This window comes from Cyprinus carpio, unplaced genomic scaffold (genome assembly GCF_018340385.1).
Source record: "Cyprinus carpio isolate SPL01 unplaced genomic scaffold, ASM1834038v1 S000006776, whole genome shotgun sequence".
NCBI classification, from domain to species: domain Eukaryota; kingdom Metazoa; phylum Chordata; class Actinopteri; order Cypriniformes; family Cyprinidae; genus Cyprinus; species Cyprinus carpio.
Genome location: NW_024879365.1, coordinates 578,941 through 596,099, shown reverse-complemented (window position 1 = coordinate 596,099; position 17,159 = coordinate 578,941).

Here is a 17,159-nt window from a genome sequence, read left to right as displayed (position 1 = left end):
TGTGTTTGTCATTCCATGTCCCATATTACCATATTAAAAATTAAAATAAAAATAAAAAAAAATCTGGCCAAATAACTTGTTAGCCACTCATAGATGCAATCTTTGAAATGGCGCACAAACCCGTTGTTAGCGAATTCAGTTTAAGTAGTTTATCCTTCAGTTATTCCTCTTTTGTCTGCAAAAGAGTGCCTTGAAAAAGGCTTGGAAATTCCTAACCAAACAGTGTGTTTAAAACACAATGTTGCCAAATTGGGCTAATGTTACTTTAACAATGTTGCCGAGGGTTGTTTTCTGTCTGCTGTTTGAAGCGACTGTCAAAATCTGATTGGCTGATGATTCTGCCTCTTTCACACTGCGATTCCAGCAAATACACGGGTCGCTAGAATTTGCCCCTTTCACACTGCCAGTGATTACCCAGAATATGTGCGTGCATTCACACACAACCTGTAAAGGTCCCATAAAGACACGTGACATAAGGGTGTGGCGTGTAATATACGAGTCGAAAACGCTAGGCACCTTAACTTTCACTGAAGCTGGTGAACAATCTCAGCTTCAGCGTGGAAACTGAGGAACTAACTGATCTCTGCTTCATTACAGTTTGCACATATTTGTTTCGTCGCGAACGTTGATCTGCCTTCAAAACAGCCAGTAAAAGAGTCGCGCGATAACATGCGTCATCACTACGACACAGCCTTTACGCCATTAGTTCTGGCTTTTGTTCACACAGCACTCATTCCGGGACTGAACCCGGCAATATTACTAGGTCCCTGACCCGGGATCGATCCCAGGACGTGTTTGCGCTCACTTAAGCCCCTTTCACACTGCATGTCGGACCCAGAAAATTGCCGGAACATTGCCAGGTCGCCTTCTGTGTGAAAGCAAACACGTCCCGGGATTGATTCCGGGATTGGTCCTGGGTCGGGGACCTAGTAACATTGCCGGTTTCAGTCCCGGAACGAGCGCTGTGTGAACAAAAGCCAGATCTAATGTGTTGTGCCCAATTCTGACCCCCTGCTAGATTATTACCCCCCTACTATTGGTAGGTTTAGGAGTAGGTTTGGGGGAGGGGTTAGGATTAGGGGTGGGTTTAGGATTAGGCAATCAGGTAGCGATTTGAACGAGGGGGGTAATAATTTGGCAGGGGGTCAAAATTGGGCACAACACCGTAAAGGGTGTGTCGTAGTGATGACGCGCGCGACACTTTTAGCGAGTGTTTTGAATGAAGATCAACGTTTGCGACGAAACAAATATGTGCAAACTGTATCGAAGCGGAGATCAGTTAGTTCCTCACTTTCTGCGCCGAAGCTGAGATCGTTCGCCAGCTTCAGTGAAAGTTAACGTGCCTAGCGTTTTCGACTCGTACATTACACGTCACTACCTGATATCACGTGTCTTCACGGGACCTTTACGGGTTGTGTGTGCACATATTCCGGGTAATCACTGGCAGTGTGAAAGTGCAAAATCTAGCAACCCGGGTACAATTGCCGGAAAACATTACCCGTGTATTTTCCGGAATCGCAGTGTGAAAGGGGCTACAGAAGGCGACCCGGCAATGTTCCGGCAATTTTGCAGGTCCAACGTGCAGTGTGAAAGGAGCTTAATGCTTGTTACAAATCTGATTAGATGTCTTTGAACTAAAGGGAAGCACTATCTGTAGTGCTGGCCCTGTTATTACAGTCTATGTGCTGGCCGCAGACTTTTTTTTTTAATGTAGGATATTCCAGTTCAACCTCAACGAAACTAATCATAGGCCATTTTGTGGACATTACACAAATGAAAATGATACCTAAATAATAATAATAATAATAAAAACATTTTTTTACATAATATATTTTTTTATAGGGCAAGCAGAGAAGTCCCTGCTGGCCCACCCACCAATGTTTTTAATGTTCAGATTCAGTCTTTTTAACTCAGTCTAATGGTGTACAGACAGTACATCTCTCGTAAAGACCTGCTCGAGCGCCAACTAGTGACAGAAGATGGAAAAACAAGATTATTTGACAGTGTCCAAGGCCTTAAAAACTGATATGTGAAAACATCATTATTTAAAAAGTTAAAAATACATTTTCCTAGTTCTGTGATCACCACCTGATCCTGTTTTTGATTTAATTAATTGATCTGATCATCATCACTAGAAGCTCCTGTGAAAATCTCAGTCTATTATTCAGTGATCTGTGTTTATGAGGAAATATCAACAGACTTGTTATATAGCAGCTCAGTTTCCTCACTGAACTCATAGTGAAGGTTATTAAAATCCTCTGTTTTGAGATGATATATAATATCTGAAGGACCAGTACTTGTATCATCATGTTCATGGTGTGTGTTGTTTTCTCTCTTCTCTTCCGGTCCATGATCTCCTCTGCTGGTGGATGTTGTTATAACACTATCTGGAGACGCAGGGCTTCTTCTTCTTTGAAGGCCATCTAAACAAATATGTGTAGTTTGATGAAAGAAATATATTTTCAAGCAAACATATGAAAACTGGAAATATTTCATTAAATTATATTTTATTTGTTAACAGGTATTGAAGGTGAGAGGAGTGAATGTACAGTGATTTCTTCCACCTTTAAAATACCATGACTGAGGTGAGACCCTTGAACAAGGCTGCTAACCCGCGAATCCTCTCCGGGTGTGTGTGTGTGTGTGTGTGTGTGTGTGTGTGGATGGGATAAATGCAGAACTCATACTCGGTCACTTTCTCTTTCTCTCTCCTGATGAAGATGCTGTATCTCTCTCTTGTGACTAAATATGAAAATTGCCCCTCACTCTGATATTTCAGTCCTTTAAGAGCTGATACAGGTGAATCTCAATAAATGAGAATGTCGTGGAAAAGTTAATTTATTTCAGTATTTCAGCTCAAATTGGTGAAACTTGTGTATTAAATAAATTCAGTGCACACAGACTGAAGTAGTTTAAGTCCTTGGTTCTGAAAAAATTCTGAAAAATTTGAAATAGAAAATTTAAAATATTATTTAAAATAGCAATATTTATTAAATATAAAAGTTTTTACTGTCTTTTGTTTTTAATAAATTTATTGCACAATTTGCACATTTACAATGCAAGACAGGGATCATATCCCACTTATTAACATTTCATATTTCTATTTTCTTCTACTGCCATCGTGTGCTGAAGAAGATGAAGTGCATTTAAAAGTCTTTTCATAGCAGCACTTTTTGAAATAAGTCTAGATGGTACTTTTAAACTGTAGAACAATAAAAACAAAATGTAATAAATATAATTTAAAACGTCATATTTCAAATGAAACACAACCATTAGTATTAGTATTAGAATTAGTATTAGTATTAGAATTAGAATTAGAATTAGTATTAGTATTAGTATTAGTATTAGTATTATGCTGCACTGTTTCATTCTCTGAATAATGAAACAAAATCTGATTTTACGTATAGGCCCATTTTCAGTCCCTGGGTGTTTGTGATTTCAACTAACACAACTATATCTGATCATATTAAGTAACAGCTCATATTCAGCTGCATATACAATCATGGTAATCGGATCTGATTGAAATTTGTGAATGAAAAACATATCAACTTCAGAACATATCTTTGAATAACATTTAATTCAAAAATGTAAATTAAACATGACAAAAAAAATTATGTAATATACTAAAAATATTATAAATGCTTTTTGCGTCATCTAAAACAATTTAAAAAGCTCAACACACCCAGATTAATTTTTTACTTTCACTGGACAGATTCTAGAGGCTCATAAAAGCAGAAACATGTTTGTGTTGCAGCTGGAGCTGAATGATGATGATGTCAGAGTGATTGACACTGGTGGGTGGGTCTTATGTTGTTAACGTGAACTCGTCCCCTCCTCCTCATTCACTACATTCCCATCCTCGCCATTCAACTCACATTCTCAGTTCACACATGAATATTTTTAAATGAATATAATTTGTTATTATTATTCCTTTAAGAAGTGCATTACACTATAAAAAAAAAAACATAACATTACTTAACACAAAACTAAAATATTATTTTTATTTTAAAGATAATATATTTTAATTTCAGTCTAACACAAACACACACCTTAACAAGAATGAATGTATAGACACAGGCGGCTACAATTTATGTTCATGGAAAAAAACACATAGGTGACCATTCATTTGTGTTTTCTTAAGAGCAGGAACGCTGGATTATCGAGACACTGACCAACTCTTGATCAAACTGGGATTCTGTTTTTTGGGCTAGTTACTTTTTACACCCCAACTACGGGGCAGGAGATGAAAACGTGTGAATACAAATATATGAACATTAAATGTTCATAAAAGTGGTGCATTGGTCCATCATATGAAGAGTTTTCTCTAGTTTAAACAGGATTTAATTAAGGCATATTATAGATTGCACTTGTTTCTTACTAATTTTGGAGTGCTGATGGCAAAAAAAAAAAAAAAAATCACCTTTTACGCTTCAGCATGTGCACTTAATGACATTTTGCAGCATTTTTTCCTTTCCACAAACATTTGTTAAATAGTAGTTCTGTTCTGGAGTGTGAATTGAGAAGCTAAAAAAAATCACAAGGTCGTAAAAGTAAATCTGTGAACCTCAGTCCTTTCAGTTTGTGTTCCATTCTGCTCTTAATTTGATCTTTGATCTCTCATCACAACTATTTTAACCCATTGTTGCATTCATGGCTGTTGAACCCAATAATCTACAGATGTTTAGCCTGATCAAGAATCTCCAGTCTTTTCCATCCGGTCAAATCTGATTCAGATGTCATTTGTTTAATTTGAGCTCAGTTTAATGGTGTACAGACCTCTTTTAAACATGGACAAACAGTGTGTTATTTTATAGGGACAAAGGTCTTAAAAACTGATATAAAAACTGCTATGTGGAAGCTTCAGTTTTTGTGGAAGCAGGGCTGTGCACAGGGGGATGGCCTCATCCACCTCTCACCAGTCCCCCACTCTCACCCCAGCTCAAAGCTGTCTGTTCCCGCTCCGCTAAAGGTCCGCTGATTCCGCTAATACGCTCCGTGTTTCCAGCCCGCTCCGGCTCCAAATTAGTTGTTTATTGGTATATCATATAGATTTATTCTGTAAAATATTAAATTAGATGTCTAATACTACAATTTACTATTGTAGTTCTCAAGATAAGGGAAAATGACGCAGAAGTACAATAAAAGTATCTGTCCTATCCAAATGAAAGTATTCCTATAATTGTAAATTACCAGAATGTATCTATGACAAAGGGTTATAAAAATATGGCTTCTTGTAATAAAAAAGTGTTCCTGTGGCTCAGTTTTGGGGTAAGTTGACCCGAGTCAAGTCAGTGAGTAAGATGCACTCTCCATTCCCCCAATGTGTTTCTCCTTATCACAGTCTGGCAGAAATGATGGGTGCGTCCAAAATACATAGTCACATGACAGTAAAAGTGTACAGTTGCCAAGATACAAGGGGTGGCTCAACTTACCCCACTCTCCCCTTACAGAAGCAGGCTCAGAGAGTGAGAGAGCACACTCTTATCAAAACATCTACAATAATGTCTGAAATCATTACAGAGTGTGCTGTCTTCTCTATTAATTGTATATTTGTAACAACTGGATCATGTAACAAGCACCCACCCTCTTTGTGCCCCCCTTTTTTTTGTTTTGGGCCACTGCCCCTCAAAATGTCTGTGCACGGCCCTGTGTGGAATTGAATATTAAATATTCAATATTTCAATAATCAGTTCAAATATATTTTTCTAAATTATTTTATGATTTATGTGATCACTGCTTGGTCCTGCTTTTGATTTTCATAAAAATTTGATCTGATAATCACAAAGCTCCTGTGAAAATATCAGGAAATATCAGCAGACATATAACAGCTCATTTTTCTCATTAAACTCTGACTAAATGTCTTTAATGGTAATCATGATGATAGTGATTGAAATCATTTGTTTGTTCATCTGAGATAGATTCATGAAATAGTCTCCTCCCAGTAATATTGTGCTTTTAAATACATGCACATAAAATACATTCATTATACTTATTCTTAGATTTTCTTTTTCACAGTAAATGTAATAGCTCACGGTATCTATTGTTTACTCTCTTTTCTTTTGGTTTTGGGCTGTTCATCGCTGCTGGTAGATTTTGTAACTACACTTACGAACACAAGGCATGGCCTTCTTCTTTGAAGAGCATTCAGCAAATATGTGTCTGGTGAAATAAATATATTTTCTAGTTTAACTGGTCTCTTTTCCTATTTGCGTTGTGTTGTGTCAATAAATCGTTGATGTAGGCCTATTCCAGCATATTCGACACTCCTCCTGCTGACGCTGTAATAAAACATATTTTGCACACTCTTCACCAAGGTAAAAATTATTAATTTTTAAATAAATTTTGTGAGAATTTTGTATTATTGTGGAATAAATGGAAAGAAAGAAAAAAATTATTATGAAAATATTCTACAATGGTGGGAGGTGGGAAAAACCCAAATAAGAATGTTTTGCCAAGATTATACTGCTCATACTACTAGAGAACTTGAGAGAGATAATGAACAACTTGAAGTAAATGTAGTCAACAATAATTTAACAGATGCAAATAGGTTGAAAAAAAAAAATCTTTAGGAACTCTTCTCCATGAAAATGCAAAAGGAGCTTTAATTAGAGCTTGATTTTCTTTATTAAAGGACATGGATGCTCCTATAGTTCATTCTTTGTTAATCTGGAAAAGAAAGCGATGGAAAGGAAACAGATGTAACATCTGAAACGTGCTAATGGAACTTTGACATCTGATCCAAAGGAAATGAGGATGATTGCAATGAATTTTTATAAGGATTTGTTTGGAGAGCAAAAGTGTGATGTTTCAAGTATGGACTTTTTATTTAAAGATTAACCTAAATTGAATACTGAACAACCAAAAGGAGTTGGACTCTGATATAATGATAAATGAACTGTCAGAAGCAGTTCAACAAATGTCTGTTGCTAAAGCCCCTGGTATTGACGGACTCCCAGCAGAATTTTATCAGCATTTTTGGCATGTGATTAAGGAAGATATGTTGGAGGTTTTTAAAGTATCTTAAAAAAAAAAAAAAAAAGAATAACCAACTAGTTGTAAAAGGGCTGTGCTTTCGTTGTTACCTAAGAAAGGTGATCTTGATCTTTTAAAAAATTGGAGAGCAGTGGCATTGTTATGTACAGATTATAAAATCCTTGCAAAGTGTGTTTCAAATAGATTAAAAAAACACCTTGGGTCTTTGATAGAAAGGAATCAGACTTATTGTATACCAAATCGAACTATAATGGATAACCTTTTTCTTTTAAGAGATGTAATTGATTTAGCTTACATGGATAATGTAAATTTAGGTATATTTTCAGATGACCAAGAAAAAGCTTTTGCTAGAGTTGGCCATTGTTATTTGTTCAATGCTCTCAAAGCTTTTGGAATTGGAGATCGTTTTTTATCAGGAATAAAACTTTTATATACTGGGGGATCTATTATGTTAAAGGTGGGAGGTGGACTTAGTCAGCCAGTTTTAATGAAAAGAGGAATAAGGCAGGGATGTCCTTTGTCAAGACAACTTTTTTTCTTTAGCAATTGAACCCCTACTTTGTCAGTTGAGAAAAAAATCTAAAAGGTTTTGCAGTTAAAGGTTCTGAAAATATGCTTATAAAAGTATCTGCTTATGATATCACTGTTTTTATAAGAAATAAAAATGATGTTGAAGCATTAAAATAAAGTTTAAATATTTATGAAAATGCCTCATCTGCAAAGGTCAAATGGAATAAAAGTGAAGGTTTTATTATGGGGAATTGGCAAGAGGAACCCCCTCCAGTACTCCCAGGTGGAGTTAAATGGGGTAAAGAAGGCTTAAAATTTTTTTTTAGTTTATATATCTAGGGAAGGAAGGATATCAGGAAAATAACTGGGGGGTATGAAAGAAAAAGTGTGTGGGAAATTGTCCAGATGGAAGTGGGTGTTACCGAAACTATCATACAAGGGGAGGGCCCTGGTTGTTAATAATCTAGTTGCCTCTTTGATCTGGCATAAAATGATTTTACTAAACCCACCAAATAATGTTATTGGTGAAATTCAAAGAAATGTAATTAATTTTTTTTTTTGGTCTGGATACCACTGGACAAAGGCTGCTGTGCTCTTTTTACCAGTTAGTGAAGGTGGACATGGATTAATGGATATACAAAGTCGAATTATGACCTTCAGAATCCAAGCAGTGCAAAGACTATTGTATTCTGGACAATCTATGTGAACTGACACAGCTTGTGCCTTGGTTGCAAAATGTGGATATTTTTAAATATGATAAACAGTTGTTCTTAATAAGGTTGATGGACATTGATTTGAGTGGTACCTCATCTTATTATCAGTCAGTTTTAAGAGCATGGAGATCGATTTTCAAAGTGGAGAGAGGTTCTTCAGATCTTGGAAGCTGGATACAACATGAACCCCTTTTTAATAACACTCTGATTGAAGTCAAAGAACTAAGTCTGAGGGAGTTTAAGGTCTGTAATGGCAAAAGTTGGTCGCACCAAAGTATCTGATTTGAGAAATGCCAACAAATGGAAAAGCCCTGAAGAGATGTGTTTGTCTGACAGGCATCAGGTCTGTTAGGTTCATGAAGATAATATTAAATAGATTTTTTTTTTGTTCGTTCTTACCTTCTACATTAAGACAGCTTCGAGAAGAAAATGAGCTGACTTTACAAAGGACAATGATGAAAATTATAATTTTCCAGAGTTAAAAATTTCTGCAGCCATTGAAGAAGAACCAGAAAAGGGCTCTATTCTTAATTTTAAATCTCCACAACTGACAACTTTTGAAGAAAACAAACACAAGAAAGCAATCTATGCAACATGTGTGAAAGTGTCTCATTACTCCTCTCTAAAGAAAGTGAAGTCAAAATGGACAGACATTTTTGGGCCAAATCTTCACCTAAGGTATGTTGGAGGTCTTTATATAAACCTCCCACAGAGAAACGGACTGCAGATCTCCAGTGGAGAGTTGTTCACTGGGCAATAGCCACAAATAATCATGTGGCACATTTTGATCCCAATGTGGTAAAGGAATGTGTATTTTGCAATGCTGAGGAGACAGTAGACCATGTGTTTTTGTATTGTTTTAGATTAATAAAAAATTTTCAGACCTTGGAAGACTGGTTTAGAAAATTAGGAGAAGTGCTTAGTCCAGCAAATTTTATATTTGGTCTTAAATATGTTGCTGCAAAAGAAGAAAACAATGTCTTTGATAAACTTTATAGTTGGTGAAGCAAAGCTAGCAATATGGTTGACAAAGAAAGCGGAAAATAAAAGGTGAATGTTCAGTGGATCCTGAATTGACTTTTAAAGCTCTAATAACTGCAATAATCAGAGCAGAATTAGCTTTTTATAAAATGACGAATAATTTAATGGGTTTTAATGGAATGTGGGGAATTTACATTTTTGTGTGTGTTTGATGAGGAGGAAAATTTAATATTTCTTGTGTAATTTATTTTATTATGTAAATATTTAATATTTATAGAGGGAAAACAATAGAAAGTGATATGAAATTGTAAGAAAAACTGTTAATAAAGGAGTGTAAAAATAAAAAAATCTCTCTCTCTCTATATATATATATATAAATTGTACAAACATACAGGTGCTTCTCAATGAATTAGAATGTTCTGAAAAAGTTCAATTGTGAAACTCGTGTATTAAATAAATTCAGTGCACACAGACTGAAGTAGTTTAAGTCTTTGGTTCTTTTCATTGTGATGATTTGGGCTCACATTAAACAAAAACCCACCAAATCACAATCTCAACAAATTAGAATACTTCATAAGACCAAAAAAATATAAATACATTTTTAATTGTTGGCCTTCTGGAAAGTATGTTAATTTACTGTACATGTACTCAATACTTGGTAGGGGCTCCTTTTGCTTTAATTACCTGCCTCAGTTCGGCGTGGTATGGAGGTGATCAGTTTGTGGCACTGCTGAGGTGGTTTGGAAGCCCAGGTTTCTTTGACAGTGGCCTTCAGCTCATCTACATTTTTTGGTCTCTTGTTTCTCATTTTCTTCTTGACAATACCTCATAGATTCTCTCTGGGGTTCAGGTCTGATGAGATTGCTGGCCAGTCAAGCACACCAACACCATGCTCATTTAACCAACTTTTGGTGCTTTTGGCAGTGTGGGTGTTACACCCTGATAAAGGGGGAAAATAGACATTCGTGTTGTTGTCTCTGCATCATTCTGTATTGGCTGTGTGATGTCTCTTTCATCAACAGATATTACTGAAATAACAGAACTGTGAATAAATTAATACATCAGTACATTAAATCACATCAATATGTGTCTAAAGCCAATAATACAAATACATCACTTCTTCTATAACATTCATAACATAACACCCTTCCGTCTGTGTCCTCTTGCAACTGCAAAATGAGTTATTTCCTCGTAATACATAATACAGTTATTTTGTGTTCAACATCAATTTGTTCTTCAGTAACTTTTTCCACTTTTCATGAGAGAGATAACAATTCAGAGTCCCAACTCGATGAAACACTATTTCAACAGTCTATTATAAAGCACTGAACTCATTATGAAATGCACAAAAAACCATGAACTTCATTACACATAACATTCACTTTCATTTGACATTGTACAACTATACTCTTCTGTTCCACTTAAACCACTTGTGATGCATCTCATTTAGTTTTCTTCACCTAATGTTTAGCAAGTTAAGCATGCCGGTTAGCATAAGTAACATTACAGTCTTTTTTTGCATCAAACACCATGCTTTCGCATATATTCACAGAAATCCAGTCTCATGACAACTACAGGTGCTGGTCATATAATTAGAATTGACAACTAAAAAAAAACCCATTTCACTAATTCCATTCAAAAAGTGAAACTTGTATATTATATTTATTCATTACACACAGACTGATATATTTCAAATGTTTATTTCTTTAATTTTGATGTTTATAACTGACAACTAAGGAAAATCCCAAATTCAGTATCTCAGAAAATTAGAATATTGTGGAAAGGTTCGATATTAAAAGACACCTGGTGCCACACTCTAATCAGCTAATTAACTCAGAACACCTGCAAAGGCCTTTAAATGGTCTCTCAGTCTAGTTCTGTAGGCTACACAATCATGGGGTGGAAGACTGCTGAATTGACAGTTGTCCAAAAGACGACCATTGACACCTTGCACAAGGAGGGCAAGACAAAAAAGGTCATTGCAAAAGAGGCTGGCTGTTCACAGAGCTCTGTGTCCAAGCACATTAACAGAGAGGTGAAGGAAGGAAAAAGATGTGATAGAAAAAAAGTGTACAAGCAATAGGGATAACCGCACCCTGGAGAGGATTGTGAAACAAAACCCATTCAAAAATGTGGGGGAGATTCACAAAGAGTGGACTGCAGCTGGAGTCAGTGCTTCAAGAACCACTACACAAAGACGTATGCAAGACATGGGTTTCAGGTGTCGCAGTCCTTGTGTCAAGCCACTCTTGAACAACAGACAGCGTCAGAAGCGTCTCGCTTCAAAAATGACTGGACTGCTGCTGAGTACTCCAAAGTTATGTTCTCTGATGAAAGTAAATTTTACATTTCCTTTGGAAATCAGGGTCCCAGAGTCTGGAGGAAGAGAGGAGAGGCACACATTCCATGTTGCTTGAGGTCCAGTGTAAAGTTTCCACAGTCAGTGATGGTTTTCGGTGCCATGTCATCTGCTGGTGTTGGATCCACTGTGTTTTCTGAGGTCCAAGGTCAACACAGCCGTATATACCAGGAAGTTTTTAGAGCACTTCATGCTTCCTGCTGCTGACCAACTTTATGGAGATGCAGATTTCATTTTCCAACAGGGCTGGCCCCAGCACACAGTGCAAAAGCTTCCAGTACCTGGTTTAAGGACCATGGTATCACTGTTCTTAATTGGCCAGCAAACTTGCCTGACCTTAACCCGATAGAAAATCTATGGGGTATTGGAAAGAGGAAGATGCGATATGCCACACCCAACAATGCAGAAGAGCTGAAGGCCACTATCAGAGCAACCTGGGCTCTCATAACACCTGAGCAGTGCCACAGACTGATCGACTCCATTGCCCTGCCGCATTGCTGCAGTAATTCAGGCAAAAGGAGCCCCAACTAAGTATTGAGTGCTATACATGCTCATACTTTTCATTTTTATACTTTTTAATTGGCCAAGATTTCTGAAAATAATTTCTTAGTATTGGTCTTAATTTATATTCAAATTTGCTGAGATACTGAATTTGGGATTTTCCTTAGTTGTCAGTTATAATCATAAAAATTAAAAGAAATAAACATTTGAAATATATCAGTCTGTGTGTAATGAATTAATATAATATACAGGTTTCACTTTTTGAATGAAATTAATGAAATAAATCAACTTTTGCATGATATTCTAATTACATGACCAGCACCTGTATATCACTTTAACTCATGATAAAAGTACACTGTTATGTATTTCATACCTGATAAAGTACTTGACACTTGACAATCCTCAAGCACTCTGCAAACAGCCAGCTTCTTTGGCAATGAATGTTTTCCTTCCAATCAACTTTCTGAATATATGCTTGAATTCAGCACTCTGCAAACAGCCAGCTTCTTTGGCAATGAATGTTTGTGGCTTACCTTCCTTGTGAAGGGTGTCAATGATTGTCTTCTGGACAACGTCAGATCAGCAGTCTTCCCCATGATTGTGTAGCCTAGTGAACCAAGCTGAGAGATGGTGATTTGGTGGTCAGGAAACCTCTGCAGGATTGATTAGTTGATTGGCATGTCACCATATTCTAATTTGTTGAGATGGTGATTTGGTGGGTTTTTGTTAAATGTAAGCCAAATCATCACAATTAAAAGAACCAAAGACTTAAATTACTTCAGTCTGTGTGCATTGCATTTATTTAATACCCGAGTTTCACAATTTGAGTTGAATTACTGAAACAAAATGAACTTTTTCACGACATTCTAATTCATTGAGAAGCACCTGTAAATATTAGTAATGTAATTTTATTGTTATTTTACAAAATACAATTGCTGTTATTATTATTATTAGTATTATTATTTAAAACCTTTTTATTTTAGATTCACATTCTCTGTTCTTTAAGTAGATCAAACATTGTCATTCTGAGATATACAGTCTTTGAAGGGTGGAGCTACTGGAGGAGTTTATTCACTGCAGAGCTTCACTAAACCTCTTCACTACAGACCGACAGCACATTAAGCATTTTCAGGAGTCTCAGGACCCAATTATTATCACAGTTCTGTGGTGAAAATTTGCGAACTGCTGAAGAAAATGCTTATTTTCATCTGTTTGTGCTCATGGAGCCTGACAGGTAAGTGTTTTTAAAGCTTCAGTTCTCTTTATATTATCATTTGTCCTCAAACATAATTCTCATTTTCATAATTCGTTTTGCCTCTATTTATTTCTAATATTGTATCAGACTAATATACTAAATACTCTTGTTTCCATGCTGCTGTCCCTGTCAACAAATTTACATTACAATTAGTGCAGACTGAATAACTGTTTTGCCATATCCTATTAGAAAATATAAAAAAGGATAAAAAAATATCTCTGTTTGTTGTTCAGGTGTGTTTGGTGATGAAGTGAAGTCACTGTCTGTGATGGAGGGAGATTCTGTCACTCTGACTCCTAATGATGCTGATATAAAGGGAGAAAATCTGATAATGTGGACATTTGGACACAACAGTCTCATAGCTAAAATCAACAGAAAGGACAGTAAGAGACAGTTTCCTGATGAGAGATTCAGAGACAGACTGAAACTGGATCAGACTGGATCTCTGACCATCACAAATACCAGAACCACAGACTCTGGACTTTATCAAGTACTCGGCACCAGCAAAGATACACCACTCAGCATATTCAATATCGCTGTCTATGGTGAGTTAAAATAGTTAAATTTCTCTACTAACATCATTCAATTAAAAATATAGTAAGTATTGTCTTTAAATAAAAAAACAAAAAAACATTCTAAATTCTAAAAATGTCCAACATTGTATACTTCATCGCAAGATCATTCTGTAGTTCTTGTCTCTTCTCTGAAAGTCATGACAATTTCCACCACATCTGAAATAATATTTTGTTTGCTCTTTCGATGGAAATTACATTTTATTTTTATTTTTTTGCAATACATTTCTATGTAATCACTTAATACTGATACTGTAATTCCATTTTAAACATTAATCCTTTGTAAATGTTAAGAGAAGGGTTTAGATCAAGGTTGTCATTGACATCTGTGAGTGACAGATAAAACATCTCTCTTACTTTCTGTTAATTAGATTTTTTTTTTTCATCAGCTCATCTGCCTGTTCCTGTCATCAGTAACTCATCATCAGGACCAGCATCTAAATGTGTGTTTCTGTGTTCAGTGTTGAATGTGAGTGCTGTGACTCTCTCCTGGTACAAAGGAAACAGTTTATTCTCCCAGCATCAGTGTGTCTGATCTCAGCAGAAGTATTCTTTACATCTGGAGTGTCTGGATGATTCTTACAGCTGTGTGGTGAACAATCCCATCACTAACCAGACTCAACATCTCAACACTGAACTCTGTCAGCCATGTTCAGGTACAACTGTGATAATATTTAGTGTTTATGAACACATTCACTCACACTAATGACTGTCTCCTTCACATCCTCCAGACTCTGTATCTCTGATAGTGTTGATCTCTGCTGCTGGTGGTTTTCTGTTAATTGCAGTTACAGTTAGGATCTTCTGCATCTGCAGGAAACAGAAAAACAGACCAAGAAGACAAACATTGTCTACTTTTACCTACTGCGTATGTGTGTTTAATGTAAAACAATACTTAAATATTAGTTTATTGAGAATTTTGTTTCTGTTATATTTTGTTACAGTTCAGACCCGTGACAGAGAGATCACTATTTTTACAAAAAGACATAAATCGGGAAGAGAATATGTTTCTGTCTATCATGTTTCTGTATTATTTCAGCAGTGATTCAGATTTAAGTGTGTGTTTCATTGTTTACAATTACAATATTGTCATGTCACATACTCTAATATGTCAGAGATGTATTTTAGTGCCTTTTTGTCTTCTATTCTGATACATTTATGTTGTATGCCTCAGGCATTACAATATTGTCATGTCACATACTCTAATATGTCATCCAAGGCAAAAAAGTTTAAAAAGTTTTGAAATTGCTATATTATAGGCAAATTAAAAGGATTTAATAACAACATTTAATCAGACAAAGAAAGAGAGAAATACTGGAATATTCCTCCATCTGTGGGAAAACAATCTTATGGCAATTTGAATCTAAATTATATTCTTGTGAATTGATTGGTAAAGTTTATATATTTGTACAATCTCATATACGTTTTTGTCCAATCTGCTTACACCCCAGTAATTGATATGTTATACTTGGATCTTCACGCTTACATTTTTCTAACAATTGTAAATTTTTGTACAATTCATACCGGACAAATTCATATACAATTTAATTATGTTTTCTTTCAGAGTGCTACAGAGCAGGATAATGTGGTGTACGCAGGAGTCTAAAGACATTGATCAACTCTTGATCAAAATGTGATTCTGTTTTTGGATTACTAACTTCATGCCAAATACAGAGACAGGAGACAGAATCCCATGTTCGTTGTGAATACAGATAAATGCCTATTAAATGTTATATTGTCATAGTTCACAAAAAAAAAAAAGATTACTGTTAGATTATATCACACTCTCTGCCAGAATATTTTTGTGAGTTTGCCTGTCTGTGCTCTCTCTCTCTCTCTCACACTCCCTTACGCTCCCCTTGTTCTTTTCCTTCCTTCCTTATCACACATCTATAACCAAAAGTCCACACAAATACGAACGCTTTAGGCCCGAGGGCTATTGAGTTCGTTCTGTCATTTTGCTCATACCATAGGATTTTTGCCAGATGTGCTCCTAATATGGTCAGAACTTCCTGTCCATGTTCCCATTTTATATAACATACAGATGCAATCTTTATCCTATGGGATCTAGAGGCAGCAGGAAGAAAAACCCTTTGTTTGCTAGACATTCCTACATAGTGTAGTGTATGATTCTTATTGGATAATCCCCTACACCACCCCTTACAATGTATCTTTATAATTCTACTGATGTAATAATAAACTTTAAAGAAGTTTGTGAACACACAATTGGCTTCATATTAATAATTCTTTCCATGAGCTCATGCAAGGACTGAGAATAGTTGGACGGCATCGAAAGATAAAGAGCTGAAATATATATTTAACAATTGTAAAAAGGAATTTTCACAGTGATGTCATAGAACTTTAAATAAAAAAAGAAACAAACAAAGAAAGAAAGAAAGAAAGAGTTTTGCAGAGACTACGATCTCAAAATAAAACATAAAGAAGAGAAAAAAATAAAAAAATAAAAAAAAAAAAAACAGAATCAGAATCAGAATGAGCTTTATTGTCAGGTATATTTCACATACCAGGAATTTGTTTTAGTCACAGAAGCTCCACCGTGCCACAGAATGACAGTGACAAGACAGGACACAGATAATAAAAAGAATAACATAAAAATAGACAAACTAGACACTGTACAAAAAAGAAAAACACAAAATATAATATAGACAATTATGTGTGTACAGGTATGATGTGTGTAAATTTGAAATCTAAAAAAAGTATGTGTGTTAAATAGCTAGTGTACAGTATATAGTGTTGTGTGTTCCACATTTATTGTTAAGTGTTCAAAAGATGGATTGCCTGAGGGAAGAAACTGTTCCTGTGTCTGGTCATTCTGGTGCTCAGAGCTCTGTAGCGTCGACCAGGTGGCAGTTCAAGGAGAGAGTGTACTGGATGTGAGTGGTCCTGAGTGATTTTGCCAGTCCTTTTGCTAACTCTGGATGAGTACAGTTCTTGGAGAGAAGGGAGGGTTGTAACAGTGATTCGCTCAGCAGTCCAGACTACCCTCTGTAGTCTTCTGAAGTCAGATTTGGTAGCTGAACTGAACCAGACAGTGGTGGAGTAGAACTGTTTCAGCAGCTCCTGTGGCAGGTTAAACTTCCTCAGCTGGCAAAGGAAGTACAACCTCTGCTGGGCCTTTTTCACAATGGAGTCAATGTGAATGTCCCACTTTAGGTCCTGACAGATTGTGGTGCCCAGGAACCTGAATGACTCCACTGTCATTATAGTGCTGTTCATGATGGTGAGTGGGGGGAGACCAGGGGGGTTTCTCCTGA